This window comes from Schistocerca piceifrons, chromosome 3, assembly GCF_021461385.2.
Source record: "Schistocerca piceifrons isolate TAMUIC-IGC-003096 chromosome 3, iqSchPice1.1, whole genome shotgun sequence".
In the NCBI taxonomy this organism is placed as follows: domain Eukaryota; kingdom Metazoa; phylum Arthropoda; class Insecta; order Orthoptera; family Acrididae; genus Schistocerca; species Schistocerca piceifrons.
This window is the reverse complement of record NC_060140.1, coordinates 85,559,750-85,585,980: the sequence shown is the minus strand read 5'-3', so window position 1 is coordinate 85,585,980 and position 26,231 is coordinate 85,559,750. Positions and strand designations below refer to the sequence as shown.

Here is a 26,231-nt window from a genome sequence, read left to right as displayed (position 1 = left end):
ACCAGGTATCAGGTGGAGGATTTTGCTCCTTGTTGTCTAGTCCTGTGTTCCTCCCACAGTGTGACCAGAGAAGGGAACACACTGGGATCATACTTCGTTGCATCCTACAAGGTCTTTCGATTTGAAGAGCTTGCTGGGATCATGTGACCACTGGCGGTAGAAAGTTTAAGTCCCTTCACGTGCGAACTATCCATCAATGTGCCACCCACTCTAAGCGGGGGTTCTCCCCGTGGGCCACCCAGCCCCAGCAATAGCAACAGCTAGCTGGCTAGTAATCCACTGCCAGGATTCCCTGTGCCCCATTCATGATGCGCACATACTCCATTATGTACACAGGGAGTGTGCAACGCAGGCACAAACAGTACGATCCCCACATGGTCAGGAGCTACCATCATGCAGGTACCTGACAACACCCTCCCCCCCCCCCTCCCTCCCTCCCAGACAGAATTGGCTACTATGCTGGGTTTTGGGTGTGCTGTGGCAATAGGAAGGAAGGGTGCCAGGGCAGAAGGGCACACAGGTAGAACATACACCGGGCGACTTGTCAAATTTGGAAGAGTTGGCACGTCAAACCCAATAATGTGGACCATATAATCATTAATGCAGTAATGGAAGGTGAAGATAGTGCCGAGAATGAAACTAAAAATCAAGACCAAAATTGTGAACCAAGTCCAGGCAGGATCTGCACCAAAAGGACCATCTGAGGGAAAGTCAGAGGAGTTAAGAGATAGTTGAAGTGAAGGTTTGCAGCATAGAAAGAGGAAGTAGTGCTGCAAAGACTGGGGTCCCATTGTGGCCAAGCACATACTCACCAAAGAGTGATGAGCCCCCCCTCGGGGCACTGGAATTGAACAAGGGCCAGGTCATGATGGAATCCCTGACAGATTCTATGCAGGATTTACAGCTGAGTTGGCTAGCTCTGTTGAATTATGTAACATAGATGAAGAAAATATATTCATGTATCAGCAAAGTACAGGACAACAAATTACAACAGAGACAAAAGAGAGTTGGCACTTAATTATTTTTTTTTTTTTTTTACAATGTATGTGCCCATTCAAGAAATGGTAACAAACTGCTTTTTTGATGAAAAGGACACGTCTTCAAGTTGGGTAACAAAAGTGACACACAAAACTATGCCCAACTCCAGCTGTTCTAACATGATATCCTGAAAATTATGTATCTCTTATTTCTTGACTACCAATAAGCTTTCGACTCAGTAAGACACCAATGCTTATAAATGAAAATGGGACTGTATTTGGTATAAAATGAAATTGATGACTAGTTCAAAGCTTTCTCGGTAGGGAGGACGCATCACGTTATCAAATCTGGTAAGTCAGCAGACATAGAAATAACTTTAGGCATGCTTCAGGCGTGGCTGATAGGGCTGTTATTGTTCATGTTGTGTATCAATAAACTGGCACGTAATATTAACAATACTTTACACTTTTCGAAGAAGATGCAGTTATCTACAATGAAGTACTGTCTGAAACAAGCTGCACAAATATTCAGTCCGATATCAATAAGGTTTCAAAGTGGAATGAAGTTTGGAAACTTACTTTCAATTTCCTGAAATGGGAAACTATGCACTTCACAAAATACAAAAACACGGTATCCTGCAGGTAAAATATCACTGAGTCACAAGTAGTCAGTCAACTCATGTTAAAACCTGGGTGTACTGGCACAATTTATTTACAGAACAATGGCAAAACTTGAAGCCAGCCTCTGTGAAAGTCAGTCTGTGATCTGAAGAAATGTAGGAACATAGGTGGCTATACTGAATCTATGACTTATATTGGAAGGTAGACTGGAGAGATAAAACTATGTTTACAGCAATTATAGATTTAAAGAAAGCTTGATAATGTTGACTGGGCTACACTCTTTGAAATTCTGAAGGTGGCAGCGAGAAAATACAGAAAGGGAAGTAATAGTTGAGAAAGGAGTGAGACAGTTGTGGCCTACCCCCTATATTGTTCAATCTGTTCACTGAGCAAGCACTAAATAAGACCAAGGAGAAACTTGGAAAGAAAAATAAAATTCAGACAGAAAAACGAAAAACTTCAAGGTTTGCTGATAATACTGTATTTCAAACAGCTGAACTGAATGGATTTTCTTATGAAAAGAGTTTACACCAACAACAGCAAAACAAGCACAAAGAAATGTAGTCAAATTATGTCATGTGATGCTGAGAGAGTCTGATTACTTCTTTAAAAGACTCTGACAGGAAGTGTGAAACCAGCTGCTTCTCACCTGAATACAACTTCCTCAAAAATACAGGGCTATTACAAATGATTGAAGCGATTTCGTAAATTCACTGTAGCTCCACTCACTGACATATGGTCTCGACACACTACAGATACGTAGAAAAACTCAAAGTTTTGTTCGGCTGAAGCCGCACTTAGGTTTTTGCCGCCAGAGCGCAGTGAGACAAAATGGTGACAGGGGCCGAGAAAGTGTATGTCGTGCTTGAAATGCACTCACATCAGTCAGTCATAACAGTGCAACGACAATTCAGGAGGAAGTTCAACAAAGATCCACCAACTGCTAACTCCATTCGGCGATGGTATGCGCAGTTTAAAGCTTCTGGATACCTCTGTAAGGGGAAATCAACGGGTCGGCCTGCAGTGAGCGAAGAAATGGTTGAACGCGTGCGGACAAGTTTCATGCGTAGCCCACGGAAGTCGACGAATAAAGCAAGCAGGCAGCTAAACGTACCACAGCCGACGGTTTGGAAAATCTTACGGAAAAGGCTAAAGCAGAAGCCTTACCGTTTACAATTGCTACAAGCCCTGACACCCGATGACGAAGTCAAACGCTTTGAATTTTCGGCGCGGTTGAAACAGCTCACGGAAGAGGATGCATTCAGTGCAAAACTTGTTTTCAGTGATGAAGCAACATTTTTTCTTAATGGTGAAGTGAACAGACACAATGTGTGAATCTGGGCGGTAGAGAATCCTCACGCATTCGTGCAGCAAATTCGAAATTCACCAAAAGTTAACGTGTTTTGTGCAATCTCACGGTTTAAAGTTTACGGCCCCTTTTTCTTCTGCGAAAAAAATGTTACAGGACACGTGTGTCTGGACATGCTGGAAAATTGGCTCATGCCACAACTGGAGACCAACAGTGCCGACTTCATCTTTCAACAGGATGGTGCTCCACCGCACTTCCATCATGATGTTCGGCATTTCTTAAACAGGAGATTGGAAAACCGATGGATCGGTCGTGGTGGAGATCATGATCAGCAATTCATGTCATGGCCTCCACACTCTCCCGACTTAACCCCATGCGATTTCTTTCTGTGGGGTTATGTGAAAGATTCAGTGTTTAAACCTCCTCTACCAAGAAATGTGCCACAACTGCGAGCTCGCATCAACGATGCTTTCGAACTCATTGATGGGGACATGCTGCGCCGAATGTGGGAGGAACTTCATTATCGGCTTGATGTCTGCCGAATCACTAAAGGGGCACATATTGAACATTTGTGAATGCCTAAAAAAACTTGAGTTTTTGTATGTGTGTGCAAAGCATTGTGAAAATATCTCAAATAATAAAGTTATTGTAGAGCTGTGAAAACGCTTCAATCATTTGTAATAACCCTGTATTGGCTATCAAACATATTTGTGCTCTTTTAACAAAGAAGAATCTTTTGCCTTTGTGTCCTACTGACACCATACCTTAGCAGTTGAAAAATTCTGAGAGGTTCAATTTAATTTTTCCCCTTTGCCCACGTGTTTGACACTTCTATCCAAAATGCGGCCTCCCTTATACCCACAAGTAACAGTTCAACAGCCTGAGACGGTCCAGATTGCCCAAGCCCACATATGGTCTCCACTCATCCAAACTTTTCATTTCCACTATCACCTTCTCTCTCTCTCTCTCTCTCTCTCTCTCTCTCTCTCCCCCTCCCCCCCTCTCCCCCCACTGCTGCTGTCTTCTTCATATCTCTCTTTCTCACTGCCACTTCTCTCCCACTGGCACTGTCCTCTCTCTCTTCCACCGCTGCTGTCTCACTGCTACTCTCTCAGCACAAAAAGTACGGACATATTAGCATGTCAAAAATTATTGGGGTGAGGAAGGCAGAATAAGGATTGAGGCAGCTGGTTCTCCACAGGAACATTTTTCTGCTGGTTCCTTTCTTTCCCCTGCTGCAGCATGGCTTGGTGCTTATTTAAAGCATATTCCATAGGTCAGTAAAGTTTTGACTAATTACACTGAGGTGACAAAAGTCAGGGGATACCTCCTACTATGTCAGACCACCTTTTGCCTGGTTTAGTGCAGCTACTTGACATCGCATGAACTCAATAAATCATTGGAAGTCCCCTGCACAAATATTGAATCATGTTGCCTCCGTAGCTGTGCATAAGTGTTGCTGTTACAGGATTTTTTGCACAAACTGACCTCTTGATTATGTCCCATAAATGTTCAGTGGAATTCATGTCAGGCTATCTGTGTGGCCAAACCATTCACTCAAACTGTTCAGAATGTTCTTCAAATTAATTTCGAACGTTTGTGTTCTGGTGACGTGGCGCACTGCCACCCATAACAATTTCATTGTTGTTTGGGAACACGATGTCCATGAATTGCTGCAAATGGTCTCCAAGTAGCGGAACACAATCATTTCCAGTCAATGACCATTTAACTGGACTATAGGGACCATTTCAATTCCATATAACCACAACTTGCACCGTTATGGAGCCACGACCGGGTTGCACAGTGCCTTGTTGACAACTTGGGTCACGACTTCGTGGGGTTTGCAGCACATACTAACTTTACCATTACCACTTATAAACTGAAATCAGGACTCATCTGACCATGTCGCAGTTTTACATTTGTCTATGGTCCTACCAATATGGTCACAAGCCCATGAGGTACCGCAGGCAATGTGCTGGTGGTCATCTGCTGTCATAGTCTATTAACACCAAATTTCGTCACACTGCCCTAATGGATACGTTCGTCATATGCACCACATTGATTTCTGCTGTTATTTCACGTAGTGTTGCTTGTCTGTTAGCACTGACAACAGTATGGTTATTAAGTGAAGGTCGTTAAGTGAAGGCTGTCGGACACTGCGTTATCTGAGATGAGAGGTAATGCCTGAAATTTGATATTCTTGACAAACTCTTTGACACTGTGAATCTCGGAACACTGAATTCCCTGATGATTTCTGAAGTAGAATGTCCCATGCGTCTAGCTCCAACTACCATTCCAAGTTCAAAGTCTGTTAATTTTCATCATTTGGCCATAATCACATAGGAAACCTTTCCACATGAATCGCCTGAGTATGAATGACAGCTCTGACAATGCAGTGACCTTTCATACTTTGTGTACATGGTACTACCACCATCTGCATACGTGTGTATCACTATCCCATGACTTTTGTCAAGTCAGTGTACATACTTCCGACAAATACAAACAACAAATAAGTACATACAATGTTAACACAAAATCGTTTGCTTTACATTTTTTCTGGATATTTTGCTGATCAACTGTAATTCATTGAAAATGTCCCACTTATGTTTTGTATCTCAAAACAGTAACTGATGTTAGAAGTATTTTACTTAACTTCTAGTCTTTCCAGTTTTACATATTTTTGCCAGTCATTTTAAGTTCTTTTTAGGCATGTTAAGACCCTTTTTAGCCTTTTTTTGTCACCGTCATGTCCTTTGGGCACAACTGTGTCGGCATGAAGTGCCCATTATATAGAGACAACATAATTAAGTTTTACTGGTGAAAAATGCTGACTAGAAACATACCAAACGATACACACACAAACATACACACAAAATTCAAGCTTTCACAACAAACTGTTGCCTCATCAGGAAAGAGGGAAGGAGAGGGAAAGACAAAAGGAAGTGGGTTTTAAGGGAGAGGGTAAGGAGACATTCCAATCCCGGGAGCGGAAAGACTTACCTTAGGGGGAAAAAAGGATGGGTATACACTCGCGCGCGCGCGCACACACACACACACACACATCCATCCACACATATACAGACACAAGCAGACATAGGTCTTTCCGCTCCCGGGATTGGAATGACTCCTTACCCTCTCCCTTAAAACCCACTTCCTTTCGTCTTTCCCTCTCCTTCCCTCTTTCCTGATGAGGCAATAGTTTGTTGCGAAAGCTTGAATTTTGTGTGTATGGTTGTGTTTGTTTGTGTGTCTATTGACGTGCCAGCGCTTTCGTTTGGTAAGTCACATCATCTTTGTTTTTAGATATATTTTTCCCATGTGGAATGTTTCCCTCTATTAATTCATATGACTAGAAACATAGTTTGACAACCTCAGAAACCTTGATATGACTCCAGAACCTTTTTGTGTGTTTGCTATGTCAGTTAAAATTACATTTACATCTCAGACTGGATCTCGGTAACGTATTATGACATCGAGCCATGTTTCAAGGTTCCCCAAGAAAATCATCTTACGAACATACGATAGAAGTTTCTAAGTTTTGCCATGAACAGAAATTATACAAGTGGCCATCACCTTAACTGGTACTTCTGCTACAAAAAAAAGTCACTGTTTTTTGGGTGTATCTTGATAGCAGATACTGATTTTAAAAAATGGGAAAACCGTATCTCTAGATGAAAGTCTAAAGAATGCACAGTTAAAATTTGAGCTATTTACTAGGGTTAGTTATTTGAATAATTGCAGTCTACATTGCAAAAATGGCTAAAAACCAGTTGTTGCAGTCTTATGAATAGGTACATTGACTCTGAACATCTAGATCTTGGAAATGAATAATGATAGCAAAAAAAGTTTCGAAGTTTCACGAAAGTGTCATATTACGAACATATGGTAAAAATTTCAACAATCTGCAATGAACAGAAATTATGGAAGTGGCCATCCCCAGGAATTTGTAATATTAGCACCCAAAAATCACGGTTTTCTAGGGTTTCTTGAGATATGCACATGAACAAATGGTGCTTTGGTAAGTTGCCTAAGCTGCCACTCTCGACCACACTTGATGCAAAATAACCAATGGATATGCTCAACTTGTTAGGACTGGAGGAAGTGTGTAATGCTTTAATTTTGGCTCCGTATTGTAGGACAGCTACAGTATGCCCATTATTCTAATAGGTATGTACACAGTTGCTAGGCCAAAGGCTACGCAAAACACTTCACCCTTGATATCTGTGATCAATAGAAACCAAAACTACCCCCCCCCCCCCCCGCCAAAAAAAAAAAATAAAATAAAATAAAAAATAAAATTAAAAAAAATAAAAAATAAAATCACAGTTCAGTGGAACATATTTGTACCATGTACTATTCTGCGCAGAACAATATAAACTGCTGATACACAACAGCAAGAAAAACATTTCAGAAAAAAGAAATTTGTTAACAGTGGATATAAATATAAGTTTTAGGAAGTGTTTTCTTAAGGTTTTTGTCTGGAGTGTAGTTTTGTACTGATGTGAAATGTCCATGATAAATGTTCAGACAAAAAGAGAATAGAAGTTTCTGAAATGTGGTGCTGCAGAGGAATGGCGAATATTAGATGAGTAGGTCAAATAATTCATGAAGACGTACTGAATCGAATAGAAGAGAAAAGAAATTTATGGCACAACTTGAATACAATACAGGAATGGTTTACAGAACACATTTTGAGGCATCAAGGAACTGTGAATTTGGTATTGGAGTGTAGATGAGGCATAAAATTGGAGAGGGAGATCAAGTAGGTTCAAATAGATGCAGGTTGCAATAGTTACAACGAGATGAAGATGCTTTCACAGGATAGAAAAGCACGGAGAGCTACATCAAACAAGTCTTTGGACTGAAGACCACATCATTATCATGATCGTCGTCGTCACCACCACCACCACCACCACCAATATCAATTACTACTACTACTACTACTACTACTAGTACTACAAAATTAGAACATGGGCTCATTGTGAGTACAGCAAATCGTAAAGTTTGACTGGTTGGTGGAATAGTGGGGAAATGCAGTCAGTTCCCAAAGGAGACTCCTCATAAAATACTCAAGCAACCCATCATAAAATGGTGCTCAAATGTGTGGGACCCATACCAAAGAGAACCAATAGGGATAGTAAACACCCACAAAGAAGGTTTGCTTGATCCACAGAAGAGCAACATGGAGACAACGTAAAACCTGAACTGTCAACAGCTGAAGATAGATGCCAAGCATCCCAGAGAAGCCTTACAAAGTTTAATGAATTGGTATGAAGTAACGAGTGTAAGAATACATTGCAACCCAAGTAATGTTCATACAAGGTGTACAAAGGGACTATAGGCTAATGACAGTGAACAGAGAGGCATTTAAGCAGTCCTCCTTCCTGCATTCTATACATGGATGGAACAAGCAGAAACTTAAATATGTGGTACAATGAGAAGGTCTGCTTGCCACACATTTTACAATGGTTTCTGGAGGATAAAAGCCCCAAATGTGTTACCAACATCTCATTATGATATTGAACTCGCACACACATTTTGCTGTATACATGAAGTAGGGTAGATTATGGCTTCACCAACAAAATAAGGGATCCCAGATTGCTAACGTTGCTGAACTTCGAAATTATGAAGGTTTGTAATAAGTCTTCAATTCTTTATAAATACTTACATTCAAATAAATTTTTATCGTTCTGTTACAGTTATTGAATTTCCCTCATTTTCTGTGTTACTGATGTACCTATATCATTTGAAGCTATAAGTGAAACGAATAATTTCTGCTTTATCAATATACAGGGTGATTCAAAAAGAATACCACAACTTTAGGAATTTAAAACTCTGCAACGACAAAAGGCAGAGCTAAGCACTATCTGTCAGCGAATTAAGGGAGCTATAAAGTTTCATTTAGTTGTACATTTGTTCGCCATTTCAGCCAATAAAGTTTTTGGTCCCTTTTTCTTCGAAGGTGCTACTGTAACTGGACTACAGTATCTGGAGATGTTAGAGAATTGGCTGTTCCCTCAGTTCAAACAAGAAGCACAACAATTCATATTTCAGCAGGATGGAGCGCCACCACATTGGCACTTATCTGTCCGTAACTACCTGAGCGTCAACTACCCGAGGCGATGGATCGGCCGCCAGGCAGCCCGTGACAGAGCACTTCATCACTGGCCTCCAAGAAGCCCTGATCTTACCCCCTGCGATTTTTTCTTATGGGGGTATGTTAAGGATATGGTGTTTCGGCCACCTCTCCCAGCCACCATTGATGATTTGAAACGAGAAATAACAGCAGCTATCCAAACTGTTACGCCTGATATGCTACAGAGAGTGTGGAACGAGTTGGAGTATCGGGTTGATATTGCTCGAGTGTCTGGAGGGGGCCATATTGAACATCTCTGAACTTGTTTTTGAGTGAAAAAAAAACCTTTTTAAATACTCTTTGTAATGATGTATAACAGAAGGTTATATTATGTTTCTTTCATTAAATACACATTTTTAAAGTAGTGGTATTCTTTTTGAATCACCCTGTATTTCTACTGGGGTAGCTAAAACACCTTTACAGACTTTGGGGATAGAGTTCTCATATCAAAATACGGAAAATAGTCAATATAAATTAATGTCCTAAATACTTAGTTGTTTTAGTTATTAACCAGTAACCACCAATTCCTTAAAAAATCCAACTCCCATATTGAAATAGCTTCAAACATTTGATTACTTTACAAATAAGTTAATGTGTTAAATATTTGACATTAAACAAGAAAAAGTTTACAAAAGGTCTGAAGCTGTACTTAAGTAAAGTTTGTTGGAAGTCATTAAGTGCTCCGATTTTCAAACAATGAATGAATAAAGTCTGGGTGTTTGCACATTGTCAGTTATGTTGTCTCAAAGCAAACATACAGTTTCTAACTGTAGCACCTGTCTTACTGTGTTAAACTTTTAACATATGATTATACTTCTTAATGAGTAGACTGTGACAGCACCTTCAATTTCTTATAATTACCCCTGGAAGCTGTTGCAACTGGTACCAGATTCCAGAATAGTCGCTTAGTAATACAGATGATAATATCTCGTTTATAGATGAGGCAGCATCTGGAGAAGATGTTATAGAACATTCCCATAGCAAAAATTTTTGGAATTATGAAAAACCTTATTGTAAAATGTAGGCTAGCTATCAAGGAATACTTTAATGTGTGGACTGAAATTTTAAGTAATTGTCTGGTAGGTCCATCCATTTTGCAGGTGCTGTCTATAAGGACACTTTTCAGAATATTATATCCTCGGGAAGCTCTTCACTACGGAAAAAACATCACATCTAATTTAAAACTTTCCCAAATTTGTTATAACATATGCCCTGAGAAATAATAAAAAGCTTGCTGTTTATGCATTATGGGCTCCAGCACATTTCAACTGCATTGTTCCAAATTCACTGTATGTTTCAGTGTAGGGTATGGAGGAATAATTCCAGGGCCTGCAAGTTCTCTTAATCTCAGTCCTTTGGATTATTATCGCTGGGATCACTTACACTAATTGGTTTATGCAATTAGGCAAAATCAAACAATGAACATTCCTGGATGGAATAACAATATGGAAAGGACAGGCTGTTAACTCACCACACAGAGAAGGCAACGAGTCAAATACATGCCCAATGAAATAGACTGCCAAAATATTAAGGTTCGAATAAAGTCCTGAAATAGATAAAACACACACACACGCACACACACACACACACACACACACACACGTGCAAGTGGCTATCCCTGGGCGCCGGAGCTCAAGTGCAAAGTGTGTGATAGTTTTCTATTTCAGAAGACAAGGACGCTATCAGAAGGCTTAATATTTTAACAGTATTTTTCATTGTGTGTGTGTGTCTGCAATTCAACATTTCCTCTATGTGGTGATTAGCAGTCTATCCTTTCATATTGTGGTTTAAGCAGCTGACATTACAAATGCAGATGCCTGCAAACCATTCAACAACATTCAAAGGTGTTTGAAAAAGATTAACAGTCCTTGGCCAAATGAAAATTATTTTCTGACTTGAGAACAGACTGATAAGACACATATACAAGTAAAAGTGGCATTACCCTTTTCTCTCTACAGGTGGGTCTCTCACATGCTGGGGTGTGAGTGACCCATATTTGTTAACCTTTCCCAGTCTGTCCCTCTCTCCTACCCCACGAAGAAACAGTTAGTTCTGAAAGCTAGGATAGTGTGTTACTTTTACCTTTAAATGTATCTGTCAGCAGTATTTCACATTTCACCTCCTCCAGTTTAAGTAATGGTCAGCAATTCTGTTCATAATTTATCAGTTCCCTCAACTAAATTTTCCGGGGAAGCAATGTATTTATTTCTTAAGTATGTAGATTTCCTGTTTTACTACGTTCATTCATTGCATGTGTAAGCACAAACAGTGCAGAGCAGTTAAACAACAATGAACTTCTTATACAGCCAACAGATATACAGTTTCAAACAGCTGTTAATATCTCGACTTGTTTTAACCTTGATCTTGTGACATAACTCTTCACTTGCTCGTAACACACATGAGAAATTAGTTCACACGAAAACCGTCAGCTCTAAGAACGACAAGCAAAATATGTTGTCAAATCACCATGCTGCCATTAGCGGGTGGGCTTATGAACTATCAGCAACCATGTCGATGGTAACACGGTCGTTTGCATAAGTTATTGTGCTCATTGGACACTGAAATCTGGTCCTTAACTGTGAAATAATTTGGACAGATGGATAATTGAATGTAAGTCAGATTACTTTCGTTGAGTAAACAAAAAATCTACATATTATCTTGTGTTCAGATTTCACTTACAAATCTTCATGCCATTTTAACATCTGGATAAATGCATTCATACTAATGAATTTGTTCTTTAATTCTGTCTGTTATCATAGATAGCCTTCTCATTTTGCAACCCCTTGTTTTATCAACACCAAAATTTTCTATGTTGGCACTTTTAGTTCTAAAAATTTGTTTGCAGAACATAATTTCCTTCTAATGAACAATGCCAATCATGTTCTCTTGTTTGAAATACTTTTTCTTTTTATACCTGAAGCATAGCTGCCCATTGACACAATAATGTTCCTCCAAGTAATGAACTCCACTTGCCCTAGGTTTGAGCGCTGTTGAAATAATGTCTGAACTTGGTTCCTATATTAATAACAACGGTGGTACTGGCTTTGGTGGCAGGCATATTGGATCAAATTGTAAATGTAAGTATTAACTGCTCTATATTCTGATCCATCATGCTGAATTATCTCATTTAGATGCTACAATTTTCGATGCCTTTTTCCCTTGAGCTAAACAATGAATCTGCTTACACTTGACGTTCTGTTGCATAAATGCTCTTCTCAAGGAAACTTGTAGCTACATAAAACACAGCTACTTTTCCTAAACTAAGTTTGTAATAACTGAATGAAAAGTATATGAAGAAACAGATGGTAGCTACGAAGGCCTTGCTGTTGAGACTTTTTCTGAATTGAAGTTCATCAGGAGTGAGTAAAATTCATTACCTTATCTGAGACTGGCTTTACTCTCCAACTCATCTACTCACACATTTAAGTTTGCAGGTTCAAAACATTATTACTTTCTGAAGATTGCATTTCTTGTGCTGGTACAAAAACTAGTACATTTAAATCAGCACATATCCTGCATTAGTACAGAAAAGTGTCAGTAACAGTCTGAAAATGATTTACTAATTATCTTCACAATTACAGCTTCAATATCCGTATGTAACAATCATATGATTTTTACAAGTTACCATGCTCCTTCAGCTTCAAAATTCAAACTCAAAGCAGTGGTTCATCAAGAACAGATACTGCTTGGAATAATTTCAGTGGAAAAGCACCCCATTTAAGAAATCAGTCATTCCAGTTTCCAAGAAAGGTCATAGTACAGATTCAAAAACCTACCACACACATTACTTATACAGACAGGGCTGGACAAAAATGTAGAAAAACAGTGGGGACTGCATGCTTGAATATAAATGCAGATGCTAGCAAAGTCTATACTGATGCTGTTGTTTTTTACCACGAATGACACCTGTGTACTGTCCTCAAGTGTTGCTCACGGTCAGTGGTGAGCACAATACATTGGAACTCAGTGAATTTGAATGTGAGCATATTGTTGGCGCTCATTATGTGGGTGCTTTCACAATTCAAGCATCTACTCTTATCCAAGATTTATATTGCATAGAAGGACAGCAAGAAACATCATCTGCTACGTCACAACGTGGATGAATGTGTGTGTCAAGTGATAGTGATAGACCGTCACTTGGTGGTGGTGGAGGAGGGGGGCGCAACCCCATAAGTAGAGAAATTTCATGGTGGGCTGGAACTCTAAAACAACGTCAGTACTGCAAATAGCCATAACAGGAAAACATGATGACGAAGCCATAAAACTTGGTCTAGGAACGATGGAAGAAAATCATTTAACCAGACGAGTCTAAAATTCACACAGTTTCTAACTTCAGGCTGAGTTTACGCCCCAAGAGTGAAACATGGAGGGTGTTTTGTGATAATTTGACCATTTTGTCTTCAGGCTCATCCCATGGTACAATGACAATAGTGACACTATTCTCCTAAACAGTAGTGCCCCCGTTCACATGATCCAGGACTGATTTTGTGATCATGAGGATAAGTTGTTGGTTCTCCCCTGGCCGCCACTGTCACTAGATCTCAATATTAACGAGCCTTTGTGGTCTACTTTAGAGAGAAGGGTGCGTGATCGCTATCAACCTCTATCCTCTGGCAGTGGTTTTGGATACCAACAGTTTTCCTAATAATATCAGACCTGACAATGTGTTGCGATTGTGGTGTTTCCATATTTCTATGCATTGAGTGTAAAATTCAGAAACACTGTAAACTTATTATGACATTTTCACAGAATGAACAACTGTTCCGTAAGGACCAGCACAGATTAAAAAAGAGACACATTATTGAGTAGATGACAAATGATGATTTTAGCGGCACACTGCACACTCTCTTGAGCCGATTGCTTTAGTTATGCTAATGTTCATTTTTTCCCCATGTTACTAAACTTGAAGGTGATCACTGCTATCAGCTGCAGTGACACATTATGCAAAATCAGCAGCGGTGGAATTTGAACCGAAGATCTGCTTAGTATGCAGGTGTGTTAACCACTGCAACACCCGGGACACAGTGTTATCGCAACTGCGCAGACCATCTCCGCATGCATCACGGCCAATCAACATTCTCACTGAGTGCCACCTATCCTTAATCCCTGTCCATTTTACTCCCATTCGCTACTCTGAGATTCCCACATGAAGTCAAATGTATTGTTCATCTGCACTGAATAAGGTGGACCCATTGCCCAGCTAGGCATGGTGCCTGTTCTTTCGGCATGTCCAAAAGAACAGACACCAAACATTCGTAAGACTATTCAATCTTTGGATCTTGTCACAGAAAATTAATAATACTGTGGATGGCAGATACAGCACAATTTAGAATTTGATCACATTGGGTAAAAAGGAAAGTCATCCTTCTCCCAATTGCCATCTTGGATAATGAAGACAAAATCATATGCAGCCTTTAAATCTCTTTTGAGACTTGTATATTCCTGTGTTGACAGAGAGGACAAAATCTTATTTGATGAGGAGTTCTCCATGATGCTAAAGCTTCTTATTTCATTTTGAGCAACATTTTTAAGCCTGTTCAAAAAAACTGTCCACTGGTGCAACTTTGGTTATCAGCTAACCAACTTCAACTTCTCTCTCTCTCTCTCTCTCTCTCTCTCTCTGACGCACACACACACACACACACACACACACACACACACACACACACACTTTTACATCTGAACTCAACAATTAAGAAAAAAATCTATTTTCCATTGTACCAACCAAAGTTATAAGCACTATACAGAAACGCATAGCGACTACAAAGGAATCAGCACTCAATTTCAGTTATTTCAATAATTCACCATACTACTACAAAAATGGTTCAAATGGCTCTGAGCACTATGGGACTCAACTTCTGAGGTCATTAGTCCCATAGAACTTAGAACTAGTTAAACCTAACTAACCTAAGGACATCACACACATCCATGCTCGAGGCAGGATTCGAACCTGCGACCACAGCGGTCTCGCTGTTCCAGACTGCAACGCCTAGAACCGCACGGCACACTTCGGCCGGCCCATGCTACTACAGAATTACCCTTTAGTGACAATTTTTTCCATGCTACATACATGAATGGGACAGGAAGAAACCTCAATGACCGGTACAATGGTATGTACCCTCTTCCATAAGCTTCACAGTGGTTTGCAGAGTATAGATGCAGATATTTTGATACTGTGCTTCACATTGATCTAAGTACATAATGATCTTCTGTACATGCACATAATTTTTGATGAAGTGAATAAGACATGAAATTATTAATGCAAACCTCTAGATATTATTTACTCAACTTAAAAGTAAGTTTTAGACTGCTTGCCTGCCATACTGGACATATACAAAAGACTTGATATATGCAAAATTACTGCTATAGGACTAATGCAAGGGCTTTCCAAGAGTTCTACACTATTTCTGTGATTTCCTCTTCAGTAATTGCAGTATCATAGCACATATTACCTCACATAAGTTTTTCATCAAGTTCAGTTACACAAGTATGGATTATTTTACTTGAACTTACTGCAACATTTAACAAGTCTCAGAGAGAAGGGTACATATTGTGATAAATGCTGTTGCAAAAGGCACTTGTAAATATGCCCATGGAGAGAAAAAAAATTGCCACATAGGCTGAACATTTTCTACAAAAATGTTTAATTCCCAGCCCATGTTGCACAAATCTGTATTTTCACTGTTGGATTAGGCCAATGATGCGCAAAAGCAAATAGAGCATTATGGGTACAGTGATACCATTTGTAGGTTTTGAGACATGTAGAATTCAAAGTAACTATTTTTGATAGTCTGGATATTATAACCTTAGAAAATTAAATGTTTCTTTCATAGCGACATAATATACGGTGAAAATAATGACACTGATTTATCTGAACTGTACAAATTACTGGCATACACAGAACATCAAATCAAACAGCATCAATTACACAAACTGTCATATACCAACAATTCAGTAACCAGAGACAAATGTGTGTGGGATACTATGAAATGAGACAGTGGTCCAAAGAGTAATACTCTGTTAAGTGAATGAAAATATCATTAATGATCAACTACATAGAGTGAATCTAATATTAGTAATGATACTCTTGGGCTCTTTTCAATAAGTCATCTCTTAATGAGTTCTCAGGCATATGAACTCCTATACAGCCATGTTTAATTAACCAATGCTGTGTTCAAATCAGCCTTCACACAGATTAATTTTAGAAGGTGCTGTGCACATACTTGTTTGCAATGTAGAGCAAATGTTGGCAGTATATTTCCATGTCATGCTGAAGAAAGCCAATGGAAGATCAGTTAAGTGGTACCCAATACACAGCAGGCAGTCAAATATGTCTTCATCTCACTAACATACAACTTGATCTTATTTTGTGGATGGCTTTTTCTTCACATTCACTTATGCTGTCAAGTGACATTTCTGTTTTGCACTGAGCCATTTCTTCATTTTATGGTCTTGTTACTTACTGGCATTTCTTTTACTGGTGCATACAGTACTTTCGCTCCACCTGTGTTGAAATAATAATACTGATTTTGTCCCAAAGGCAGAATCTACATCGCGGTGACAGCATAATCTGCGGCATTGCTTGCAGGCCTATTATATAAACAGAATTGCGTTATATATTTTCGGCCTCCATGAGCTCGCTTTGTTGCCTGGTTTGCACGTATGAGCAGAGCTTTGGGAGTGAGGTAGATTACATAAGTGGAGTGGTGAGTGTGAGAGAGTAATTTATACAAACATGAGCTGAAATGTAGTATAATAGTAATCATACTAGCTACTTCTATCTGTTAATTTATTTCTTCGAGCTTTCCAAGTCCTTAAAATTTCTTTTTCACAATGGGACCTACAGAACAAGATGTCTAGATCATTGTACAAAAATTAAAGACACAACTCACAGAGATTTAATATTCTCTCTAGTGATACAAACAGTTTACTAATTGCAGAAATAACAATATTTTCCAACTGGACTGTTATCAAATATAATTTAATCATAATTGCAATTTTGGCGTATTTGCAAAAAATGAGATCTCTCTCTCTCAGTGAAGTACGTAACATTTACAACATCGAATTCACTTGTTGATGGAGGTCTAATTACCCAAGAACTTTCAGCATTGCAGTGCGTCAGCAATCTTAAGTATCGAAATAATTATGAAAAATCAGCCTTGATTGCACAGGTAGTTTGTGCAATCGAGGCGGATTTTTCATAATTATTTCTAACTACTCACATACAGCTTCACCCTTGTCTGCATAATTTCAGTGCGTCTTCAGAAAGACAGGTCCCTTTAGATTTTTGTTGGTAAATAAATAGCCTACTTGTCAACCATTATACAGTACAAATAACAATAATTATTGAAATATATTCTGAAGAAAGCAGAATACTAAGGAGCTGGAAATCCTTTCAGTAATAATGATATTAATTAAACAGGCATTCCATTTATGCCAAGAATCTCTATAAGAAATGATTCTAAAACTAACCAGAAGCATTATTTTCACTTGTTTTACTTTTCTCATTTCACTCTTTCACCCCTAAAAACAAAATGTTTGGTACAGCATGTGCGTTAAAAGAACTGTGGTGATAAAGCAGATCCCATTTTAAGAGAAGTAACTGTTTTTGTCATGCAGTAGAATCTACAGCTATTTGGTTGACTAAAGTATTTTAATTGGCAGCAAACAGTTTAATTTGCAGCAATACAGACTACAATTAGTCATTTCAAGTGAACAGTGGGAGCACAAATACTTTTTTCCATCAACAGTTCACTTGGAACAATGTTTCTTCATTTACAGCATCCAAGAAACAGAAGGCAGAAAAAATGGTAGAAAACTTGATGCAATAGAAAGTAAAGCACACTATGCATCCATTAAAATTAATAATGTGAAGCAGGAATGAAGAACAAGCAACTGAACACACTTCACTTATGTAATACCTGCCTTTTGACAGACCATTCACTGAATATGTTCCTTTCAAGTACCAAATACCTTCTACCAAAGTATCAACAGATACAAGCACACACATTCAACTAGCAACAGTTTCACAACGAGCACAGCACAACAAAATTTGAAAGGCTCAAAAATAATATTACATCTTTACACAAAAGCACCAGTTTTTCTAAACTTTTAGCACAATATTTAAACAGAAAAACTGTTAAATTTGAGTCTCAATAGCCATCCTACAAAAGCAGAAATTCTGACAGACTACATTTTATAAATTAGACAACACAGGCTGAACAAAAACAGGTAGCTTGAGCAATAGATCTGTTGTTAATTCTTCAGACACTTTGAGATTCAGCTGCAAATAGCTAAGTCTCAAGCTAATTTATTTACATCTGACTCAAAACAGAGTTATACCCAAACACTTTATACTGGACTAATTCAATGTATTAGCCCAAATATAAATACAAACTAGTATTATTACTCAATGAAAAAACATCATTTCTGACACACAGCGTAATGTAGGGAAGTAAACAAGTAGCAAATGCAATATCATCTTTAAGAATAGATTAACTGTAAACTTTGTACATTACTGCTTAAGTCTATCTCATATTTGAGTAAATATCTGAACAAAGTAAACTTGTGTATAGAATAGCTGAGTCACAAGTCTATATGGCCAAGGAAACCACACTGAACCAATTAACGGTACATAACACAACCTGTGGCCCAAACCAGTTAACATATATAAGCAAAACCATACACACGGCTGAGGTTAATGGGTGATTTCTGATGACGTCTTCTGAGGTGTTATCACTTGAACGCGCTCTTACCTTTTTACAGAAGCAAACGCTCCATACTGAGCTGGTACACTGCGATTACCAGCATTCCACAATGAAAATGAGGAAACACTATAAAGTTTCCTACTGTCTTCGTAGTTTACCATTTTCGCAACTTTCGTTGTACCGATTACTACACTTGTCGAAGTTACGAGTAAACTTTGAACACAACACAAAATTAACAAAACTGTAGTCTTCACATTTCTGAAAATAATACTATTACATTATAAAACATGACCTCTTTTTTTTTTCACTCGTCTAAAAAAACACCCCGGCGTGAGTGCACTTTCCTTCTACGTTCAAGTTGTGAACTTTTAACTGACCTTACCTTGTCCTACAACACGTAGACACAATCAAAATAATCTTGTGTATTTTCTCAACTTCAAAACAATTAGAAAAGAGAAGCCAGTCTCAATTTATGTTAGCATCTTAAGAGTCCAGCAAAACCATGAGACATTGGCTTCCCTTACAAGCTAATCCATTGGTCGATCACTTGTACCCACAATACAACGCAGCGTGTAATAAACAAAAGATTTCATAACAGTTCAAACCCGGCGAAGCCTAAACAATATCTTTGAATGATCTGGCTTCGTGTCGAAAAAAGAACCCTATTTACAAATTCCTGAGAATAATGCTTCAAAATGCAAGATCTAAAGAGAAGAATGCAACTTTCTGTTAGTGATTCAATGTTCTTTTCGTTTGAATTAATTTCCGTTTTTCAGATGCTATTGCTTTATGATATTTATCCTACGTGTGCGTTATTGTCGTCTGCCATTGAGTGTAAACTGTTACATATAATAAACTCTGTACAACCAATTTTATAATAGAGCTTAATTTACTGCACCCGATTACGTTTCTGTTAAGCGAAGAGAGACATGAAAAGCTGTAATTATAGTAAAAAAAGGGTCATTTGAAGTCAGAATGCAGGCTATTGAAGGAAGGCAAAAAGGCTTCGGATGTAAGTACCTTTACGCGTTTGAGTTAAGAAGTTGACGTAGAAGATTATCGGTTCATGGATACAGGTGCTAGCGAGCATATGTCCAATAAGAGCAAATTATTCAAGAGACTGAACAGTGTGCAAAGCTCAATGACAGTTTCTGTGGATGACGGTAAACTTCCTGATATGGTTGCGCGTAGTAATGTGGAACAGGGTTAAATTTATCAAAACAGTGGGGTGCTTTTTATGCCCGAACTGAAATTCAGTTTGTTTTCGACAGGAACTGCGTTGGACAAAAGTATGTGAATTATTGACCCTTTAAACTGAAGTTCGTGCACTATCCACTTGTGTCAATAAAATGTATCGTATGTTGTTTTCTCTAAATGGAACACAATCAGATCTGCCAATGATTACTCTCACTCTACGACTGATAGTAATGACAATATTTACATTTCTTTTGTGAACATTCATAGTTGTCCAGTAAATTTGTCTCAACATGTTGAAGGGTTGAGTGCTATGCATAAAAACTTGTCCCATCAGAACATTATACTTGTGAGAGAGATCTTTTTATGTAAATGAGTGTACTCTGTTGACAACTTTGTCTTTGTGAAGTGTGTTTGGCGCCTTTCACCAATGAGTTCATAAAGAGCTAATGCCTCAATTGAACTGGTTCATGCAGTCTGTGGACCGATTAAGTCGCATTCGCTTGGATGAGGGAGATATTTTTTGCTTTTGAAGAATGACAAGCATTCTTTATGAGACAGAAGTTTAGAATTAAAGATTTGATAAGGAACTTTATTGCAAAAGCCGAGGGAGAAACTGGTCTGAAAAATTAAAGTTCTAAGGAGCGATAATCGACTGGAGTTAATGAATACTGATTTAAGTACATTTGTGAGTGAAAATGACATAACTCATCAAAGAAGCACTGTGTACACATCACAACAAAATGTAAGAGCTGAGAGAGAAATGCGTACGTTGGTTGAAGCTCATCATTCAATGCTCTCAGGATTGTCCAGGCATTTCTCTGCTGAAATATACTGTATAACAGAGCTACTTATGTAATAAATCAAACTGGTCTGAACGCTAGTAAAATTCCTTTTCAAGCTTTTCATGGCAGAGAATTACCCTTAGAAGATTTGAATATATTTGGGGTTCATGTATCTGTCCTTGTGCCCAAAGAAGAGAGACTGATACTTTTTGTTTTCATCTTCTGAGTAGTTTGATAGGCTTGCCACGAATTCCTCTTATGTGGCAACCTCTTCATCTCAGAGTAGCACTTGCAACCTACATCGTCGATTATTTGCTGGATGTATTCCAATCTCCACAGTTTCTGCTCTCTACAACTGCCTCTAGTACCACGGAAGTCATTTCCTGGAGTCTTAACAGATGTTGTATCATCCTGTCCCTTCTCCTTGTCAGTGTCTTCCACAAATCCCTTTCCTCTCCGATTCTGTGTAGAACCTCCTTATTCCTTACCTTATCAGTCCATGTAATTTTCAACATTCGTGTGTAGCATCACATCTCAAATGCTTCGATTCTCTTCTGTTCCCGGTTTCCCACAGTCCATATTTCAATACCATACAATGTTGTGCTCCAGATGTGCATTCTCAGAAATTTATTCTTCAAATTAAGGCCTGTGTTTGATATTAATAGACTTTTCTTGGCCTGGAATGCCATCCTTGCCAGTGCTACTCCGCTTAGGATGTTCTCCTTGCTCCATCTGTTATTGGTTATTCTGCCTATGTAGCAGAATTCCTTAACTCCATCTACTTTGTAACCATCAATCCTGATGTTAAGTTTCTCGCTATTCTCATTTCTGCTACTTCTTGTTACTTTTGTCTTTCTTCGATTTACTCTCAATCCATACTATGTACTCACTAGATTGTTCATTTCATTCAGCATATCATGTAATTCTTCTTCAGTTTTACTCAGGATAGCAATGTCATTACTGAATCGTATCATTGATATCCTTTCACATTGAATTCTAATTTTACTCTAAAATCTTTCTTTTATTTCCATCACTGCTTCTTCGATGTATGTATTGAACAGTAGGGGGAAAGACTACATACCTTTCTTATACCCTTTTTAATCCAAGCGCATCCTTCTAGATTGTCCACTCTTATTGTTCTCCATTGGCTCTTGTACGTATCGTATATTATCTGCCTCTCCCTTAAGGTTGCTCCTATTTTTCTAAAACAAAAAAATTCCCAACATCTTGCACCATTTTACATTGTCGAATGGTTTTTCCGGGTTGATAAATCCTATGAATGCGCCTTGATTTTTCTTTAGTCTTGCTTCCCTTACCAGCCACAAGGTCATAATTGCTACTCAGGTGTCTTTACCTCTTCTAAAGCCAAATTGATCGTCATCCAGCCCATCCTCAATTTTCTATTCTTCTGTATATTATTCTAGTCAGCAACTTGGATGCATGAGCTGTTGAGTTGATTGTGCGATAATTCTCGCACTTGTCAGTTCTTGCAGGCTTTGTAATTCTGTGGATGATATTTTTCCGAAAGTCAGATGGTTTGTCGTGAGACTCACACATTCCACACACCAACGTGAATAGTCGTTTCGTTGCTATTTCTCCCAATGATTTTAAAAATTCTGATGGAATGTTATCTATCCCTTCTGTCTTATTTTACCTCAAGCCCTCCAAAGTTCTCTTAAATTCTGATTCTAATATTGGACCACCTATCTCTTCTAAAACCACTCCTGTTTCTTCTTCTATCACATCAGACAAATGTTCTGCATCATAGATTCCTTCAATGTACTATTTCCACCTATCCGCTCTCTCCTCTGCATTTAACAGTGGAATTCCCGTTGTGCTCCTAAAGTTACTACCATTGTTTTTAGTGTCATCGAACGTTGTTTTGACTTTCCTGTATGCTGAATCAGTCCTTCTGTCAATCATTTCTTTTTCGATTTCTTCACATTTTTCCTGCAGCCATTTCCTCTTAGCTTCCCTGCACTTCCTATTTATTTCATTTTTCAGTGACTTGTATTTCTGTATTCCTGAATTTCCATGAATATTTTTGTACTTCCTTCTTTCATCGACCAACTGAAGTATTTCTTCTGCTATCCACTGTTTCTTCACATTTACCTTATTTGTACCCATATTTTTTGTTCCAACTAATGAGATTGCCCTTTTTAGAGATGTCCATTCCTCTTCAACTGTACTGCCAACTGAGCTATTCCTTATTGCTATACCTGCAGCCTTAGAGAACTTCAAGTGTGTCTTGTCATCCTGTGGGACTTCTGTATCCCACTTCTTTGTGTGTTGATTCTTCCTGACTAATCTCTTGAATTTCTGCCTACTCTTCATCACTACTACATTTAGAACTGAGTCTATTTCTGTTCCTGTGTGCACATTACTACCCAGTATCTGATTTCGGAATCTTTGTATGACCGTGATGTAATCTAACTGAAATATTCCCGTGTCACACGGTCTTTTCCAAGTATATACCTCCTCCTCTTGTGATTCTTGGACGAACTTTTCGCTATTACTAACTGAAATTTATTACAGAATTCAATTAGTCTTTCTCCTCTCTCATTCGTTGTCCCAAGCCCATATTCTCCTGCAATATTTTCTTCTACTTCTTCCCCTGCAACTGCATTCCGGTTCCCCATGACTATTAGATTTTCATCTCGCTTTATAGTATCCTCATACACTTTCTCTATCTCTTCATCTTCAGCATGGGATATCTGCTTGTATACCTGAATTATACCTGAACTATCGTTGTCGGTATTGGTTAGCTGTCGATTCTGATAAGAACAGTCCTATCACTGAACTGTTCACTGAAACACACTCCTTGCCCTGCCTTTTTCATTCATAATGAATCCTACTCCTGTTATACCATTTTCTGCTGCTTTTGATATTACCCTATACTCATCTGACCAGAAGTCCTTATCTTCTTTCCATTTCACTTCTCTGAATCCCTACTATATTTATATTGAGCCTTTGCATTTCCGTTTTCAGATTTCTAGTTTACCTACCACACTTAAGCTTCTGAGAGTCCACACCCGACTCGTAGAACGGTATCCTTTAGTTGATTATTCGATCTTATTTTCATGGCCACCTCCCCCTTGGCAACCCTCCTCCCCCTAGCAGATCCAAATTGCTGCTATTCCGCTGTTCCAGAATCTTTTGCCAATGGAGAGATCATCATTGCACTTTTTCAATTACAGGCCACATCTCCTGTGGATGTACGTTATGTGTCTTTGACATGGAGGTTTCCATTGCCTTCTGCATCCTCATGACGTTGATCATTGCCGATTCTTCCGCCTTTAGGGGCAGTTTCCCACCCCAAGGGCAGGAGAGTACCCTTAGCCTCTGCCTGCTCCTCCACCCTCTTTGACAAGGCTGTTGGCAGGATGAAACTAGACCTTAAAAACAAGATACGTTTATTTATGCGTTATGATAAAGATATGAAAGGGTATAGAATATAAATACCTTTCAGAAAAAAAGTTGAGATATATCGAGATGTAGTTTTCTTGTTGCCAGCATTATCTGAAAAGGAGAAGATATATGATGTTCCTGTAACAGGATTAGATATGATTTGTTGTCATGATGAGAACATAGATAAAATTTCATAATCAGAGGGTCAGAAAGATTGAGGTTGTGGAAAAAATAGATTACAGATTAGAGAAGAACAAGAAATTAGTGAAGACAGAGAAAACAATTTTTTTTTTTTTGGAAGATGCAGTGAAAATGTAGATGATGAGGATGAGAGGATGTGCAATCTGAGACCCAGGAGGTAAATTCAACAGCTGAATTACTTAGAGGATTGCACCAGCATCTACACTGAAGAGATGTAATGATGCTGAAACTTGGAAAGATATCATAGCAAGAGCGCTGCAAGCCCTGGAAGAAAATAATACATGGGCTTATGTATGTAAGCGAACTGATTCTAATATTCTGAGCTGATTTTTAGGCGAAAAAGAGACGAGAAAGGTACTGTTGTTTCTTATAATGCTTACCTTGTAGCTAAAGGTTTCCAACAAAGATTGACTTATTCAGAAATATACTTCAGTGAGGCATTTTCTGGTTTTTTGTAATGAGAATAACTTTCCCATCTGTCAATTGGATGTTTGTAGTGCTTTTCTACATTGAAAGATAATTGGAGTGGGGACGTACTCGATGCTTCAGTAAAATTAATTGTAAAGTTTGTAAACCAAGAAAGATCTGTGTGGTTTAAAGGACTCACACAAGAAGTGGAATGTTAAATTTCAGACAATAATAACTGGCTTAGGGTTTGTAAGAAGTGATTTTGAGTATTGCTTGTATATAAAGACAGAAAATAATCACAAAATATGCTAACTGATGATTTACTGATGGCTTCAAATTCCCAGAGTGAAACTGATGATTTAAAGCTGTTATTAAGTGATAACCTTAAAATGAGCATTTAAATCCGATTAGGAGGTATTTGTGAATTATTATTGTTCAAAATGAAAGGGAGGATAGTATTACTATTTGCCAAAGTATGTATTTCGAAAAAAGGTTGAACGTTATTGATATGCTTGAAAGTAATTCTGTTTCAACTCGTATGGAGGAAAATTTTGATCACAGTTTGTAAAAGAGAGAAAAATCTGAAAATGAATGTATTGAGAAAAGATATAGAAAATTGTTAGGGTGACTGATGTATGCCATGTTAGGTTGCAGACCAGATATTTGCGTAGCACTAAGTAATCTAAGCAGGTACCAGTCATGTGCAAGTCTGGATTTGTGGAATGGTTTGAAACATGTATAGCATTATATTAAAAAAATCTAAAACTTAGTCTGTTATGGAAAAAATTTGTACTGATCCCATAACTAGTTATGTTCACTTTGGTTGGGCTGGCGACAGGGTAGATAGAAATTCTTTTCAAAGAGGAGGGTTGCAGTGTTTCATGTTGTTGCTGTTGTGGTCTTCAGTCATGAGACTGGTTTGATGCAGCTCTCAATGCTACTCTATCCTGTGCAAGCTTCTTCATCTCCCAGTACATACTGCAACCTACATCCTTCTGAATCTGCTTAGTGTATTCATCTCTTGGTCTCCCTCTACGACTTTTACTCTCCACGCTGCCCTCCAATGCTAAATTTGTGATCCCTTGATGCCTCAGAACATGTCCTACCAACCGGTCCCTTCTTCTTGTCAAGTTGTGCCACAAACTCCTCTTCTCCCCAATTCTCTTCAATACCTCCTCATTAGTTATGTGATCTACCCAACTAATCTTCAGCATTCATCTGTAGCATCACATTTCAAAAGCTTCTATTCTCTTCCTGTCCAAACTATTTATCGTCCATGTTTCACTTCCATACATGGTTACACTTCATACAAATACTTTCAGAAACGACTTCCTGACACTTAAATCTATACTCGATGTTAACAAATTTCTCTTCTTCAGAAGCGCTTTCCTTGCCATTGCCACCCGGTCTACATTGTATATCCTCTCTACTTCGAACATCATCAATTATTTTGCTCCCCAAATAGCAAAACTCCTTTATTACTTT

At 38.5% G+C, this 26,231-nt stretch overlaps 1 protein-coding gene across 6 annotated transcripts in view; it reads right to left on the bottom strand.

Moving 5' to 3' along the window:
• Positions 1 to 19,301, bottom strand: part of LOC124787661 (zinc finger CCCH domain-containing protein 18-like) — a 141,736-nt gene extending 122,435 nt beyond the window's left edge. For 5 of the 6 annotated variants that reach the window (XM_047254469.1, XM_047254464.1, XM_047254466.1 and 2 more), the window contains exon 1: positions 19,133 to 19,301. The gene's annotated coding sequence lies outside the window, so the exon portion shown is untranslated. Of the gene's footprint in view, positions 1 to 18,798 lie in introns of all 6 variants that reach the window. The other variant, XM_047254465.1, reaches the window with a different exon arrangement.
• Positions 19,302 to 26,231: the final 6,930 nt, after the last annotated feature.